This window comes from Anolis carolinensis, chromosome 1, assembly GCF_035594765.1.
Source record: "Anolis carolinensis isolate JA03-04 chromosome 1, rAnoCar3.1.pri, whole genome shotgun sequence".
NCBI lineage: Eukaryota > Metazoa > Chordata > Lepidosauria > Squamata > Dactyloidae > Anolis > Anolis carolinensis.
The window spans coordinates 339,627,248-339,643,061 of record NC_085841.1 but is presented as its reverse complement, the minus strand read 5'-3'; the positions used below and the strand labels follow the sequence as shown (position 1 = coordinate 339,643,061).

At 41.4% G+C, this 15,814-nt stretch overlaps 1 protein-coding gene across 6 annotated transcripts in view; it reads left to right on the top strand.

Moving 5' to 3' along the window:
• foxn3 (forkhead box N3) overlaps positions 1-15,814 on the top strand; it is a 255,664-nt gene that overhangs the window by 56,490 nt on the left and 183,360 nt on the right. For 2 of the 6 annotated variants that reach the window (XM_008115747.2, XM_008115463.2), the window contains exon 1: positions 13,071-13,519. The exons of 2 other annotated variants lie outside the window; for them this stretch is intronic. The gene's annotated coding sequence lies outside the window, so the exon portion shown is untranslated. Of the gene's footprint in view, positions 1-13,068; positions 13,520-15,814 lie in introns of those variants that run through there. 2 more of the 6 variants (XM_008115505.2, XM_008115807.2) reach the window with 2 other exon arrangements.

Here is a 15,814-nt window from a genome sequence, read left to right as displayed (position 1 = left end):
TCCATTTCTAAGCCAAAGAGCCGACGCTGTCCATAGACGCCTCCAAGGTCATGTGGCCGGCATGACTGCATGGAGCGGCATTACCTTACCATCTGAGAAGTACCTATTGCTCTACTTACATTTGTATGTTTTCTAACTGCTAGGCTGACAGAAGCTGGGGCTAACAGCGGGAGCTCACTCCGCTCCCTGAATTCGAACTGCCAACCTTTCGGTCAGCAAGTTCAGCAGCTCAGCAATTTAACACACACTTACCTAGCTTGAAAGCCAGATAGATAAAGCTGTGTCTCTGTGTGTTTGTCTGCATGTGATTGTCTGTGTGTGTGTGTGTGAGAGAGAGAGAGCGAGAACGAGAGAACATCTCTTCTAGCTTTGCCTGGCAAATCTTATTTTGTACTCCGCAGGGGAGACCTGGGTGGGTTGGGAGATAGAGCTGTAGTGATCTATCATGATTTCACCCACTTGACGAAGTGTCTTTGACTAGGTGTCCTGTCCCACAGTCTGCAGATTCTGTTGCCGTACCACCTACTTATGCTTTTTAACAATCTCCTTTCCTGAACTTGATGGGGTGATTTCAGAGTTGGTGTTGGATTCCCCTTGATATCTGCTGCTGAGGTTGTGTCATGGCTTCATGCTTGCTAGGATAACTGTAGGTCTGCCCTAAGTAGTATCTGGACCCACTGGTGAACACTCTAGACCTTTGTGCATTTACACTATTGAATGAATGCATTTTGACACCACTTTAGTTGCCATAGCTCAATGCTATGGAATTATGGGAGTGGCGCAGTGTGTTAAAGCGCTGAGCTGCTGAACTTGCAGACCGAAAGGTCCCAGGTTCAAATCCCGGGAGCAGAATGAGCACCCGCTGTTAGCCCCAGCTCCTGCCAACCTAGCAGTTTGAAAACATGCAAATGTGAGTAGATAAATAGGTACCTATCCAGCGGGAAGGTAACAGTGCTCCATGCAGTCATGCCAGCCACATGGACAACGCCGGCTCTTCGGCTTAGAAATGGAGATGAGCACCAACCCCCAGAGTCGGTCACGAATGGACTTAACGTCAGGACTTTACCTTTTAGTTTTATAAGGGTTTAGCATTATCTGCCAAAAAGTACAGATGCCACATCAAACTATAGTATCAAACTTGGATACTATAGTTGATACATTCCCAGTGGATGTGAAATGTACTCAATCAATTTACCCTGATTTCTGGCCTCAGTATAGGAGAGATACAGTTTTTGTTTGACTTGATGGATAACCAGCAATTATTTTGAACTAAAGAACTTGTTCATAATAGTTTTCTTGTGTTAATTTCCCTAGAGGCTAATATTTTTGTGTTTTGATAAGAAATCTGAACAAGTTGACTGTTTTTCCTATCTCTGCCCTGCAAGTATTGGTGTGTGTGTTTCCCATCATTCATGAGTCAATGTATTCTTGATTAGGTTTGCAATGTTTACTGACAATGTGCTTAAAGTGTATAATTTTAGAGCAAAGTATACAGCGTCTCATTATAAGTGGGAAGCACATGTAACTAGAATAGCAACATCTATCACAGTTATGATCAGCAGACAGTTACACAAAATATTTCACAGCATTTTTATGGCATGAAAATTGTATTTTCAAAAATGTAGAAACTCCAGACATATAATTTACTTCCACTGATTGTTGTTAACCTCATATGCACTTGTTTAAAGATTTGCTGCGACGCTCATTTTCTCAATAAATTCTGGTCTCTGTAGATTTTCCTGTGCTGCAGGTTAAGTATAAATGAGAACTTGAATAGTCCGTAACAGAAAGCAATAGGGCGACTGTATAACATTCATTATATACTAATATGTCATGGAAGTGATCCAAATGCAAGGTTTGTTTGTCAATAAATTGGTCTGTATCTAGTTAGATGAGTTAGAGAGACACAGAGACCTGTGCTTGGACTCAGGAATAATTTTTTGCTGGCTGTCTCTTTAGATCAGGAATTGGCTTGGCTGCATCTCCACTGTTGAATTAATTCAATTTGACACCACTTTAACTGCCATGACACTATGGTGTAGAATGCTGGAATTTGTAGTTTGATGAGGCACCAAGACTCTTTGGCAGAGAAGGCTAGAGATCTTGTAAAACTACAACTCCCATGATTCTATAGCATTAAACCATGATAGTTAAAGTGATTTCAAACTGCATTAATTCCACCGTATAGATGCATCCCTAGAGTTGGAAGCAGAGGACCTTGTTTGTCTATTGGACTGTTTAATCCAGTAACAGAGTACCTCCAGATCTTTCTGAACTACAGTTCTCATCATGGTATACAATTGGTGATACTGGATAGGACTGATGGTTTCAGTCCAAAGATATCTGCATAGTCACCCATTTCCCTTCCCTGGTATAAATTTCTTATCCATCTATGTTCAGCTCTGCATTCAGGTCAACAATAGGTCTCTGCAGTCACCTACAGACCCTACACTAAGAAGGCAATCATACTCGGACATGAGTGTATATGCTCAATATGTTAGCTCATATTGTTATTGCAGACCAGGGGTTTTTAAACTTTTCCACTTGGGTAATCTTTTGGTCCTTGAAATTTTCATGAGCCCAGGTATATAAGTATATAAAATAGGCATAAAAGTCAAACTTTTACTGATAACAAGTTAACATATGTAAGGCTTGCTGAATAGGCTGATTTTTCTTTTTATAAAGTACAGCGTTCCCTCGCTTATCACTGGGGTTAGGTTCCAGGACCACTCACAATAAGTGAAAATCCGTAAAGTAGGGACACTATATTTATTTTAATATTTATACATTATTTTAGTAGTTATACACTATTTTAAGTCTTTATCAACCAATCGTGTGTTGATAAATCGCCTTCTTCTCCTGTTGCCATTTGGGCTCCTTTTCTTTCCCTTTGGCTTCTCCTTCCTTCCTTCCTTAGGCTGTAAATTGTAATTTTTATGATTTATAATAGTCTTTTAGAGTTTATTGAAAAACCGCGAAACAGTGAATCCGCGAAAAGTGAACCACGAAGTAGTGAGGGAACACTGTACAGCTAAAGCATCTTCTGCAGATTCCCCTGTAAACACTGCACAACAAATTTGTGTAAACATCTAAAGCAGTACTACCGTAGGTGATGTTCAGAAAACTTCTACTATTGCCAATTTTTTCAGGACCTCAGTATTGAGCTAAAGACCCATTTGAGTTTAGGAGCCACAGTTTAAGAAGCAGTGTTGTAGACAGAACTCCATTGAGCCTGCTAGATAATTTGGGATAAGAAGATAATCCGAGATCAGATCCTGGGGCAGTGTGGAAGGGGCCTTAGTTAGTTTCTAAGATGTAATAAGATCCCAAGCTTTTTATTGGGGGCAGAGGGAGAAAGAAAATAGGAGAATATTCAATAAGGGATGCACCTGTGTACTCTAGCAATGAGGAAGGGACATTACTATTTCTGACAATTTCACCTCTCCTTTCAGAATAAGCATGTGAAATTGGCATTGCTCTCTATTCCTGGGTATATCTATATCAGGAAACTACAACTAAATCTACAAAAGGGCCATACTTTTATTGACCAACCAAAATGCTAAAAGCATATCTTGCAGGTTTTTAACGTTTCATTGAGTTCTTTATCAAGCAAAGAAGAAGCTCGTGAACCTTCAAAAGTGTGCACAATGTACTTTCTGCATTTTGGTTAGCAGATAATAGGTATCATTCTTTTATCGATTTGGATTTTGTTGCATTTTGCTGCATGGCCAATATAAGGAAAGTTATACAGGTACTTAGTTTGTTCTCCCCAATGTAACTTGTGAGCTACATTTGTTGCACTGAGATAATTTCTCCCTCCCAATGGGTCTTTCCTTCCACAATTGATACCAATAGTTCTTTCCTTTCACAAATGAACCAAAAAAAATCCACTATTTCGGAGCTGCAGCTGTGCAAGTAGATAGTTGCATCTTTTACTACTAAAAAAATAAAGGTGGTTATTACATGTTTTTTTTATACAGAAGCTGGAATTGTCTGTAAAAGCCAATGCTGCTTTTGTTAATTTTCTGTATTTTTCGTTTCCTCTCACCCATTCACTTTAGGAATTCTGGAGTGAGGAAGGAAGGGTGTAAGATCTAGTGTGTTTTTCTGTCTCTTTTAATGCAATTGTTTATTCCAACAAATCTAGGTTTTCCAATCAATTTACTTTCTATAGTCAATCCAGTATTAATCAGTGACAGAGATGAGGACAGTTGAAGTGTTCTTGAAGAAGCCTTGTGTGAAGGCATTCTTAGGCTATGCAACGATATTGCATAAGACCATGGGATAAATGTAAACATATTTAAGTGAAGCCATGTTATAAATGTGTCCTGTATTGGGAGGAAGGCAGGATATAAACAAAATAATACATCATTCATCTATACACATGGCTGTTGTTACATGCCTTCATGTCGACTCTGACTTATGACAACTCTCTCATCTGATTTCCTTAGCAATATTTATTCAAAGGAAGTTTGCCATTGCCTTCCTCCGAGGTAGAGAGAATGTGACTCATCTCCCAATGGGTTTCCATGGTTGAGCAGGTTTCCATGTTGTTGTTGTGTGCTTTCAAGTAGCTTTTTACCTTTGGCATCTTAAGGCATCCTATCACAGGGTGTTCTTAGCAAGATCTGTTTAGAAATGGTTTGCCATTGCCTCCCTCTGAGATTGAGAGAGTGACCTGCCCAAGGCCACCCAAGGTCCAAGCAGGGATTCAGACCCTGGTCTCCAGAATTGTAATCAACACTCAAACCACTGAACCATGTTGGCAGCTAGGAATACAATAGGGTTAGGCAAATTATGACTCTCCAGATATAGCACTAAAGGTACTCATCACTCTACACTATTAGCTGTGCTGATTAAGGCTGATGTGGAATGCAGTCCAATATAATCTGGGGGACGATAGGTTGTTCACTGTTTGTCCATGCCTATTGAATGTTCTGCATATGAGCGAGTGAGAGATGTTTTGGAAGAGATAAGGTATTTGTAAAGTTATTGCTTCATCCAATCAAACCTGGTGTTGTGTGCAACTCAATGCACTCAGCACTTGCTAGAATGATGCTGCCATCCTGGTCATAAGTCCCTATGAACATAGTGAGAATGAGGCTTCTATGTAAACACGCATGAGATTGTGCTGTTAGAATGCAAATCTTTGCCAGTTGGACCTTGAGAGTCATTATTGTATCTCACATGGATTTCATACTCCTCTCTTGTAATTTAGGTTCCAGAACTGCCAATTAATTTAATTTTAAATTAAAATGTCGCTTCTCTGTTAACATCAAGTGGCATAGAACAAGTTCCTTAATAAATGGGACAGTTCCATGCTTCCCTCTCTTGACTATGCCTTTTTTTAAAATAGAAATCAAAACAACCCAGAGGAGTGCTTCTATACTGCAACTGAAAACCCTGGCTGTTAAATTGCCCTACATGCTTCTTTTTGAGACACTTGACTTTTGACACTGGTAGCAAACAAACAGGGAATGTCTCCTCTCTTGTTGATTTACCTACTTATGTCGCTCTGAAGTAACTCTCAGAGCTCTTTGAGTGCATGCGTTTCTATGGGTGGGGTCAGTATTTGGTAACTTGGATTGCATGTTAAAAACAACGAAATGGCCATGAGATAAGAGATGTTTGACTCAATAATTCTAGGTCCGCTTTAGCTTTAAATAAACAGACTGTGCTTGCAGGGCAAGTAAGGATAAAAGAACAATGGTATTTTGCTCTACAAGGGCCATTGTTTTAATTATTAATTCCTGTCACTGGTAAGATACAGGATTGGCTAGAAGCACCAAGTTGGGTTGTGTAGTATGGGAATTTGTTACACAATATCCCAGATAAGCTTCTTCTATTGTTCTCAACCTATAAGACTCAGGGACGAAAAGGCATAAACTGAGCTGCATTTCAGAGGATTCATGTAGGTACAGTGCTATTAGCCCATAATGTAATTGTTCCCATTTTGCATTGGACAACAAATTGCACAATCCCCATGCTTCCTATTGTGTAAGGAATATGGGAGTGGAGTCCAACTGTGAGGGTGCCATTTTGGAGATGTTCAATCTGTAAGACTAAAAAGAAAGCTATTTTTAGTTTCTGATGCAGGCCTGGTAAAGTAGTAATGCTGTCCTGGTCTCCTGTCCATTTCCAAAGGAAAAGGACTGCTGTGATTCCCGGCATTGTTATGAACATGGTTGTGATCATCCACATTCATAGGAGACATTTTTTTTTAGAATTATTATCTCTAGCTGATCTTAGAGATCAGCTAGAGATGCAATTTTCTTTTAATAAATCGTATTTGGATAGTGGGCCCCTGGTATATGCTGAGGTTTGGTTATAGGACCTCCAATGGAAACCAAAATCATTGGATGCTCACATCGTATTACATAAAATGGTATAGTAAAATGACATCCTTTGTATAAAATGGCAAAATCAAGGTTTACCTTTTGGAATGTCTTTTTTTCTTCTTCAAATCATGGATGGTTGAATCCATAGATGCAGAATCAGTGGATATGGAGGGCCAATTACAAGAAGTCTGAAAATTCAGTTCAGCATGTGGATTTATGTGACAGATCGGAAGGAATAAAAATCAGGAACTTATTTTTCTTTCTTTGGTTTGCACTGTTATGCATGTGGATTTTTTTGTAGTTCTCTGGGCAAAAACATGCATAAGTAACATATGGTCTGGAGAACTCAGTTCTGTGTGTGATCGATGTGTTAGTAACTTTCATATAGAGCCTGTGAAAAATACGATACTATGCTTCATCAAAAGAAAAGATTATTGAGCACAATATTTTAATGCCAGAGTAACTAATCAGATGCCTACAAGAATCTCCAAAGCAGGACATAAGTCCAAGAACACCATCCTGCTCATGTTGCCCAGAAAATGATACACAATGTGTTGTCGAAGGCTTCCGTGGCTAGAATCATTGTGTTGCTGAGAGTTTTCCACACTGTATGGCCGTGTTTCAGAAGCATTTTCTCCTGACATTTCGCCCACATCTATGGCAGGCATCCTCAGAGGTTGTGAGGTCTGTTGGAAACTAAGCACAGATACATAAACCCCACTTGCCTAGTTTCCAACAGACCACACAACCTTTGAGGATGCCTGTCATAGATGTGGGTGAAACCTCAGGAAAAAATGCTTCTGAAACATGCAGCCCAGAAAACTCACAGCAACGCAAATAATACACATTCGCCAGTGGTAACAGAAGTAATTAAAACTATATTGATTGAAAGCCATAGACAGATATAATTTGTATCAATTAGTCCAGTCCCCATTAAAAGACATTCTGGTTCGTGGCCTTATGATCTAGCATTCTAGCTTAGTACATAGTTTTTTTTCCCTTGCCTTATGCATATGAGAACAACTCAGAGCTTGACCTTGATTTTCCTATTACAGTGAATGTGATCTTAGATCCGTTGACCTTAAGCAAATTTACCTGGCTATTATTAATTCAATGCAATTTGCTTTTCAGCAAGTGAATATGGGATTGCAGTCAAAGGTGCTTCTCATTGGCTATATGAACTTGTTGAGCACAACCAATGCATTCCTTTTCCCTATGAAAGCCTGCAAACATGTGCATCAGAGACCTGACTGCTAGTCTTTTGTAGTCTTCAGAAAGGAACACTTAGTAGATGCCAAGAAAACGTCATGAACTTATGAGGAACCACTGCAGAGAGAACTTCCACACTGCGCTTCTTTCATGTACTCAGAATGTTCCATTCCCTGAAGTCTATGGGGGATCCTGCATTTCCCTTTTGTTTCTGCCTGGTTTTTTCCTCTTAAGCAGAGAAAGCCAGTGAAGGGAGAAAAGACAGACTATCTGTACAAATCTGTTTTGAGAAATTCTTGACAGTAGTATCCAGGGAATGTTTCTCAGATATTAACTTTCTCATGTAATTTTAAGTAAGAAATATAGAATAATCTTTTCCTGGTATTTCTAGTTTCTATATGAAAAGAAATGTTAGGTTCAAGTTGGAACCATGGATACTTTTCAGCCTCAGCAATCAGTCCAGGAATGAGGGGGAAAGCCTTCTATTTTATACCGATATATGGCAAAACTGAGTAGGAAAAATCTGCTCAGTAAAGATGCACCTGTAGATGGGAAGAGAAATAAAGGAAAGACTTGAGGTACATTTACACCAGGCATGGGCAAACGTGGGCCCTCCAGGTTTTTTGGACTTCAACTCCCACAATTCCTAACAGCTGGTAGGCTGTTAGGAATTGTGGGAGTTGAAGTCCAAACACCTGGAGGGCCCACGTTTGCCCATGCCTGATCTACACTTAAACTGCCATGGCTCAATGTTATGGAATGCTGGAATTTGTAGTTTGGTGAAACAAAAGCATTCTTCAGCAAAGAAGGCTAAAAACCTAGTAATACTACAGCTCCCATGATTTCAGAACATTGACACATGGTTCAAGTAGTGTAGATGCATCATTTTCATCCTAATGTTCGATGGAGAATATGATTACAAACAGGCATCAATGGGCTGTTAAGCTTAAGAACCTCATCTATCCATCTCAGCAATGGCAAGATTTACAAATATGAAGCCTGTAGTTCAGCCATGGGCAAATATTTTTGCCTTGAGGCCACATTGCAGGCCCAGTCAAGAAGGAACGGTGCCAGGCACACATTGGGTGGGGGGGCCTGAGAGGGCAGGGCCTGGGTCATCGTCAGAGTGTTCTCCAAGCATAAGGATGGGGCTGCTCACCCCATCCATATGCTGGGGGAAAGGCAAGACATGTGGCAACTGCCCTGATCCTCCCTCTCAATCCTCAGGCTGTCCTCTTCACATTATGCCAGGAGGAGGGTGAGAGAGGCAGTGGCTGAGTGGGCTCCAGAGGACTCTCAGCTGCCGCATGCCTTCCTCCCTCATCTTTTTGGCATAGGGACAAGGTGGGCCACCCTGTCCTTATGCCAAGAGGACAAGGAAAATGAGAATGGCCTGAGGTAAGTGCCCAGGAGGCCGCATCCGGCCCCTGGGCCTTAGTTTGCCCATACCTGCTATAGTTGGTTTGCCATAAGTCAGAAACTACTTGAAGGCACAGGACAATAAAGTTCAGAGAGCTGGATGGCCATGATCTAAGGCCCCATCTGGAGCCCCCGATGGCGCAGCAGGTTAAACTGCTGAGCTGCTGAACTTACTGACTGAAAGGTCAGCGATTCGAATCCAGGGAGCGGCGTGAGCGATCGCTGTTAGTCCCAGCTTCTGCCAACCTAGCAGTTTGAAAACATGCAATTGTGAGTAGATCAATAGGTACCACTCAGACAGGAAGGTAACGGCACTCCATGCAGTTATGCCAGCCACATGACCTTGGAGGTGTCTATGGACAACGCCGGCTCTTTGGCTTAGAAATGGAGATGAGCACCAACTCCCAGAGTCAGACATGACTAGACTTAATTAATGTCAGGGGAAAACCTTTACCTTTACCTTTAAGGCCCCATCTACACTGTCATACAATCTAGTTAAAGTAGATAATCTGGACTCCAAAACTGGATTATATGACAGTGTAGATCCAGCCATACTGTGCCACCTCTTTGCAGGATGACAGGTGACAGATTTGAAGGAACTGCTTAGAACAGTTGGCAAAAATGTATTACATTTTCACTTCTACAGTAGACATTGCTTGAGTTATCATGTTTAGGGATATTTCTTTTTAAAACATTGTTTCAGATGTTACTCTCTTATCTATACACACATTATAGTGCTACATTATCCTTTTTTAAGAACTGTGACCCATAAAATTAAGTGGGATGCACTTCAGAAATATGGATAGGATTGCAGAATTATGTTTTAGAACCACATTTTAGCAGCACAATGTGCCTCCTTTGTTTCTTTCTCTGTTGTAAAGATTTGCACATTTTTAGAGTGTGCCATTCTTTTGATCCATTTACCTTGTGTCAAAAAGGCACTCCCATAAAATATCTGCTTTCTCCTTCAAGGAAATCAATCCCGGTGCTGGAAGTTGGGGGGGGGGGGGTAAGCAAATGTGTGAAATAGGTGTCAAGGATCACAAGAGTTTCTGTTTTCACTCTTTATAAATGAGGGACTGAGAGAAAACAGAGAAGACACAGCAGTAGTCCTATACTCGGTGTGCGTCATAATTTATTAATAGGATTGCACTGAACACAAATAATAACACACATTAGGATATCTTTCCTAGTGAATTTGGTAACTCATGGGAGTTGGTTTAACTAGGCATCAGTACTCTGACAGAGAAAGCTAAATATCTTGCAAAACTACAACTCCCATGAATCCACAGCATTGAGTCTATGGCAGTTCAAGAGGTGTCAAACTGCATTACTTTTTAGGGTTTAGGGTATTAGATGGATTATATCCCCCCTGAACTCTCAAGTCTGCTCTTTGGGTCTCTCTTGGACTGGTCTCTGATCCTGGATTCCAGCAGTGGCCCCAGGAGTGCCTTCGCACAGCTAAAACTATAGTGTTGGCGGCACCCACTACTTCAGATGCCAGATCTGGCAAAGGTGACATATATCTTTACATCCCATTTGGTGTACTGTGACACTCTTTACATGGGGCTGTCTTTGCAATGTGTAAGTAAATTTCTAGTGGGTTCAAAATGCTGCAGCCAGAATGTTGAGCTATAACTCCCCGCTTAAAACAGCGGCATTGGCTCCTGGTTTGTTTCCAGGTAGAATAATTCAAAGTAGTACTCACAATCTCCAAAGCCCTGTAGGACTTGGACCCAGAGAAGGTTAAAGACATTGCAAAACGACAACTCCGTGATCCCGTAGCACAGAGCCATGGCAGTTAAAGTGGTGTTAAACTGTATTCGATCTACAGTGGAGATGCACCCAAAATGTTTTTTGGGTTGAGAGGAGTGGAAAGTCACTCTTCCTCTGCCAGCCCGTTTGGCTTGGATAAGTGAGACTCTGCTGTACTTGCAGTTCTGGAGGGACTCTTAATTTTTTGCATCTCATAGACTTAGCATGGGGATTTGGTTAACCAGTTAAAATTCATGAGTAAGCCAGGGTTTTTTTAACCTGAAAAATTTGGGGGGGGGGGGTTGAACCCCTAACCCCCCCCCCCCCCCACTACAGGCCTGCCCTGCGATAAATGAGGGAACCCTGTACATTATAGCTGTATTCTCAATTTGCTTCTGATACGATAAAAAATACAGTAGAGTCTCACTTATCCAACGTTCTGGATTATCCAACGCATTTTTGTAGTCAATGTTTTCAAAACATTATGATGTTTTGATGCTAAATTCGTAAATACAGTAATTACTACATAACATTGCTGCGTATTGAACTACTTTTTCTGTCAAATTTGTTGCAAAACATGATGTTTTGGTGTTTAATTTGTAAAATCATAACCTGTCAAGCTGTATTCTCAATTTGCTTCTGACACGATAAAAAATATCCCAGGTTTTCTATCATCTGGCAGTGGGGACTCATATAATATATGAGTCCCCACTTAACTATATATGCATTTTTAATTTTATAAATCATGGTTTAATAGAGTTTAATTAGAGTTGTAATTAATGTGGTAGAAGGAGCCCCGGTGGTGAAGTGCATTAAAGCGCTGAGCTGCTGAACTTGCAGACCGAAAGGTTCCAGGTTCAAATCCCGGGAGCGAAGTGAGTGCCCGCTGTTGGCTCCAGCTTCTGCCAACCTAGCAGTTCGAAAACATGCCAATGTGAGTAGATCAATAGGTACCGCTCCAGCGTGAAGGTAACGTCGCTCCATGCAGTCATGCCGGCCACATGACCTTGGAGATGTCTACGGACAACGCCGGCTCTTCAGCTTAGAAATGGAGATGTGTATCAACCCCCAGAGTCAGACATGACTGGACTTAACATCAGAGGAACCATTTACCTTTAATTAATGTGGTACTGTTTTATTTTTTATGGATTCTGTTACTGTTTTATTGAATGTATTTTGGGCAATATAATTGCCAACTGTTGTAAGCTGCCCTGAGTCCCTTCGGGTGAGAAGGGCGGGGTAAAAGTGATGTAAATAAATAGAGTCTCACCTCCCCCACCCCCCACCCCCACTACAGGCCTGCCCTGTGATAAGTGAGGGAACACTGTACATTATAGTTGTATTCTCAATTTGCTTCTGACACGATAAAAAATATACTCCAATAATATGAACTATAAAACAGTAATTAAACCAAAATATAATCCATGTGCTACCTACACACATATATACATAGAAAGTAAAACTATATTCAGTGTTTGTGAGTCCAATGCCCACCAGAGTTCATGTTCCACATAGAGGGCTGTATAAGTCACTAATTGTGAGTCCAAATTTAAACGTCCAAGTAAGTGAATCCTTTTATGAAATCCAATGTTTTAAATAGGTCCAAGGTTAGTCACCATCCACGACCGGTTTCGACTGTGTAGTCTTCCTCAGGTGGTGGTTATGCAGGTATGGAGAACCTAAAGTAGTCAATTCCATTCTTCAAGTACAGTAGAGTCTCACTTATCCAACACTTGCTTATCCAGGCCTCTGGATTATCCAACGCATTTTTGTAGTCAATGTTTTCAATACATCGTGATATTTTGGTGCTAAATTCGTAAATACAGTAATTACAACATAACATTACTGCGTATTGAATTACTTTTTCTGTCAAATTTGTTGTATCACATAATGTTTTGGTGCTTAATTTGTAAAATCATAACCTAATTTGATGTTTAATAGGCTTTTTTAAAATCTCTCCTTATTATCCAACATATTCACTTATCCAACATTCTGCTGGCCCGTTTACGTTGGATAAGCGAGACTCTACTGGAGCTGTATTCTCAATTTGATAAAAAAATATCCCAGGTTTTATATGATCTGGCAGTGGGGACTCATATAATCCAGCCCAAAACAGAAAAGCTGGGATCAGATCCCGGGATAGAAGGGGACCCGAAAGAGAGGGAAAGAAAGAAAGCAGAGAAAGAAGGGGAGGAAAGAAAGGAGAAGGTGAGAGAGATAAAGACAGAGAAGGGGAGAAGAAAGAGAGAAGGAAGGGAGCAAAGTAAGAGAGAGGAGGGAGAGAAGGAAGGCAGGGACTTGCATTGGCGGCCGGAGAGAGAGCGGTCGGGCTTTTCCCAGCAAGAGAAAGAGAGAGAGAGGGTCCCTCCTCTTCCTCTCTCTCTCTCTCTCAGTCTCTCTCTCTTTCCCCTCCTCCTTTTCCCCTGCTGTGCCTGGCCCTCCTCCCTCTCTCTCTGTCTCTCCCTCCCTCCTTCCCTCCCGCGGTCATGTGTTGCCTTTTTTTTGTTGTTTGCAGTGGAAACAATTTGGCGGCGTCCTTTGGCGGCGTCGCAGCTCGCTCGGGAGGGGTCTAGACGGAGGACGGAGGGAGGGGAAGGAAAGAGGGGCAGCAGGAAGGTCCCCAAGCCATCCCCATGCCCCCTTCCCACCCCCCGGCTCCGGAGGAGGATACAGTGTTGCCGGCGCCAGGAAGCCGCGATGCCTCCTCGTTCCTTCCTCGGGGTGAAAAAGTTTGGCGTCATGGTGGCAAGGAAAGAGGCAGCCACGGCGGGGGAAATCTAGAGCTCTTCCCCAGGCAGGTGAGTGAGTGAGTGAGTGAGTGAGGAGGGAGTGAGTGAGTAGTGGCGGAATGCGGGCTGCGTGGCGTTGGCCTGGCAAGGATTGCGTAAGATTCCCCTGCATTGGGAGAAGGAGGAAGGGGGAGGCAAGGAGTAGGAGAGGTGTGTATCTACACCAGGCATGGGCCAACTTGGGCCTTTTCCCCCTCCAGGGGTTTTGGACTTCAACTCCCACCATTCCTAACAGCCTACTACAGCTCCCAGAAGCCCCCAGCCTGCGAATGCAGGCTGGGGGCTTCTGGGAGCTGTAGTAGGCTGTTAGGAACGGTGGGAGTTGAAGTCCAAGACCCCTGGAGGAGAAAGACCCAAGTTGTCCCATGCCTGAGCCACACTAGCATTAATTACACTTTTACTGGCACAAAGTGGATCCAAGCTCTAGTGTCATGAGGTCCTTGTTGTTTTGTCTGCTTTTGCTCAAACTCTGGGAGCCTAGAGTTGACGTTGCAAAGTTAGGAACTGATTGTGCCCAGAGGAGGGGAAACAAAAACAAACTCCAGGCTTCTTTAGGCTGAGCTTTCGGTATGTCTGCAAAAAAAAAAAAAATACAGTAGAGTCACTTATCCAACATAAACGGGCCGGCAGAATGTTTTATTATTGTATATATTGGTTTAAAATGTTTTTGGTTTTTAATGCCTTTTGTATTGTATTGTTGATGTGATGGCACTGTGTTGCCAATTTGTAAGCCGCCCTGAGTGCCCCAGGGGAGAAGGGTGGGGTAGAAATACCAGAAATAAATAAATAAATGTTGGATAAGCGAATATGTTGGATAATAAGGAGGGATTAAGGAAAAGCCTATTAAACATCAAATTAGGTTATGATTTTAAAAATTAAGCAGCCAAACATCACATTATACAACAAATTTGACAGAAAAAGTAGTTCAATATGCAGTAATGTTATGTTGTAATTACTGTATTTACAGATTTAGCACCAAAATATCATGATATATTGAAAACATTGACTACAAAAATGGCTTGGATAATCCAGAACGTTGGATAAGTGAGACTACTGTATTTACGAATTTAGCACCAAAATATCACGATATATAGAAAACATTGACTACAAAAATGTGTTGGATAATCCAGAATGTTGGATAAGCAAGTGTTGGATAAATGAGAGTCTACTGCAAGCCTTTCCTCCTCTAGATAACAACATTCTTCGTGGGAGGTTTGTTTATCTGTTTGTTTGTTTTCATATCCGTATTTCTTGATAGAAAAGAGCCAGCACAACACAGAGCAGCCATTAAAATCCACAAGCGTGTGGACGATTTTAGCAGAAAGGGAGGAAGCCCAGAAAATGAACACAATCTAACTACCTGTATTTAAAAAAATCCAAAAACAGGATAGTCAATAAATAACAGCATTCAGAAAACAGAGGGATTCCAGATACGAAACAATCAGGGCCAACTAATACCTCCCAATCAAGGATTCCCCCAAGCATGAAGCAGTCAGGCTTTGAAGCTGCAAGGCTTTTCAATGCTAATTAAATGAAACAATCACACTTGTCTCCAACAGACAAAGAGTTCTTTCTCCCACCCTGGACCTTCCACAGATATATAAACCTCATAACTAATTCCAAAATCAGGACAGTAAATAAACAACAACATTCAGAAAACAGGGGGATTCCAGGCACAAAACAATCAGGGCCGGCTAACACCTCCCAACAAAGGAGTCTGCCAGGCAAAAAGCAGCCAGGCTTTGAAGCTGCAAGGCTTTTCAATGCTAATTGAATAAAACAATCACATTTGACTCCAACAGACAAAGAGTTCTTTCTCCCACTGTGAACCTTTCATAGATTTATAAACCTCACTTGCCTAGTCTCCAACAGACCTTGACAACCTCTGCCATAGATGTGGGTGAAACGTCAGGAGATAATGCTTCTAGGACATGGCCATACAGCCTGGAAAACTCACAGCAACCCACTCTTCTTTAGGCTAAGTTTTCAGTATTTCTGCAAAAAAATTTAAAAGCCTTTCCCTGTCTTATAACTAAATTCTTCAGTGGCGGTTTGTTTATCTGTTTGTTTGTTTTCATACCCATATTTCTTGATAGAAAAGAACCAGCATAAGATTGATTTTTTTAATTAAAAAAAATTGGTCGTTATTATTAGAAATAGGGAAAAAATGCCCTGTTGTTGGTTTCTGAAAGACATTCTTCAATCTAATGGGGTTCGTTCCTCCTTTTCCGCCTTTTATTATGGCACGATTCGGGAGAAGAAAGGCCAAGGCGAGCTTTATGACATCTAATCAGCATTGAAGGT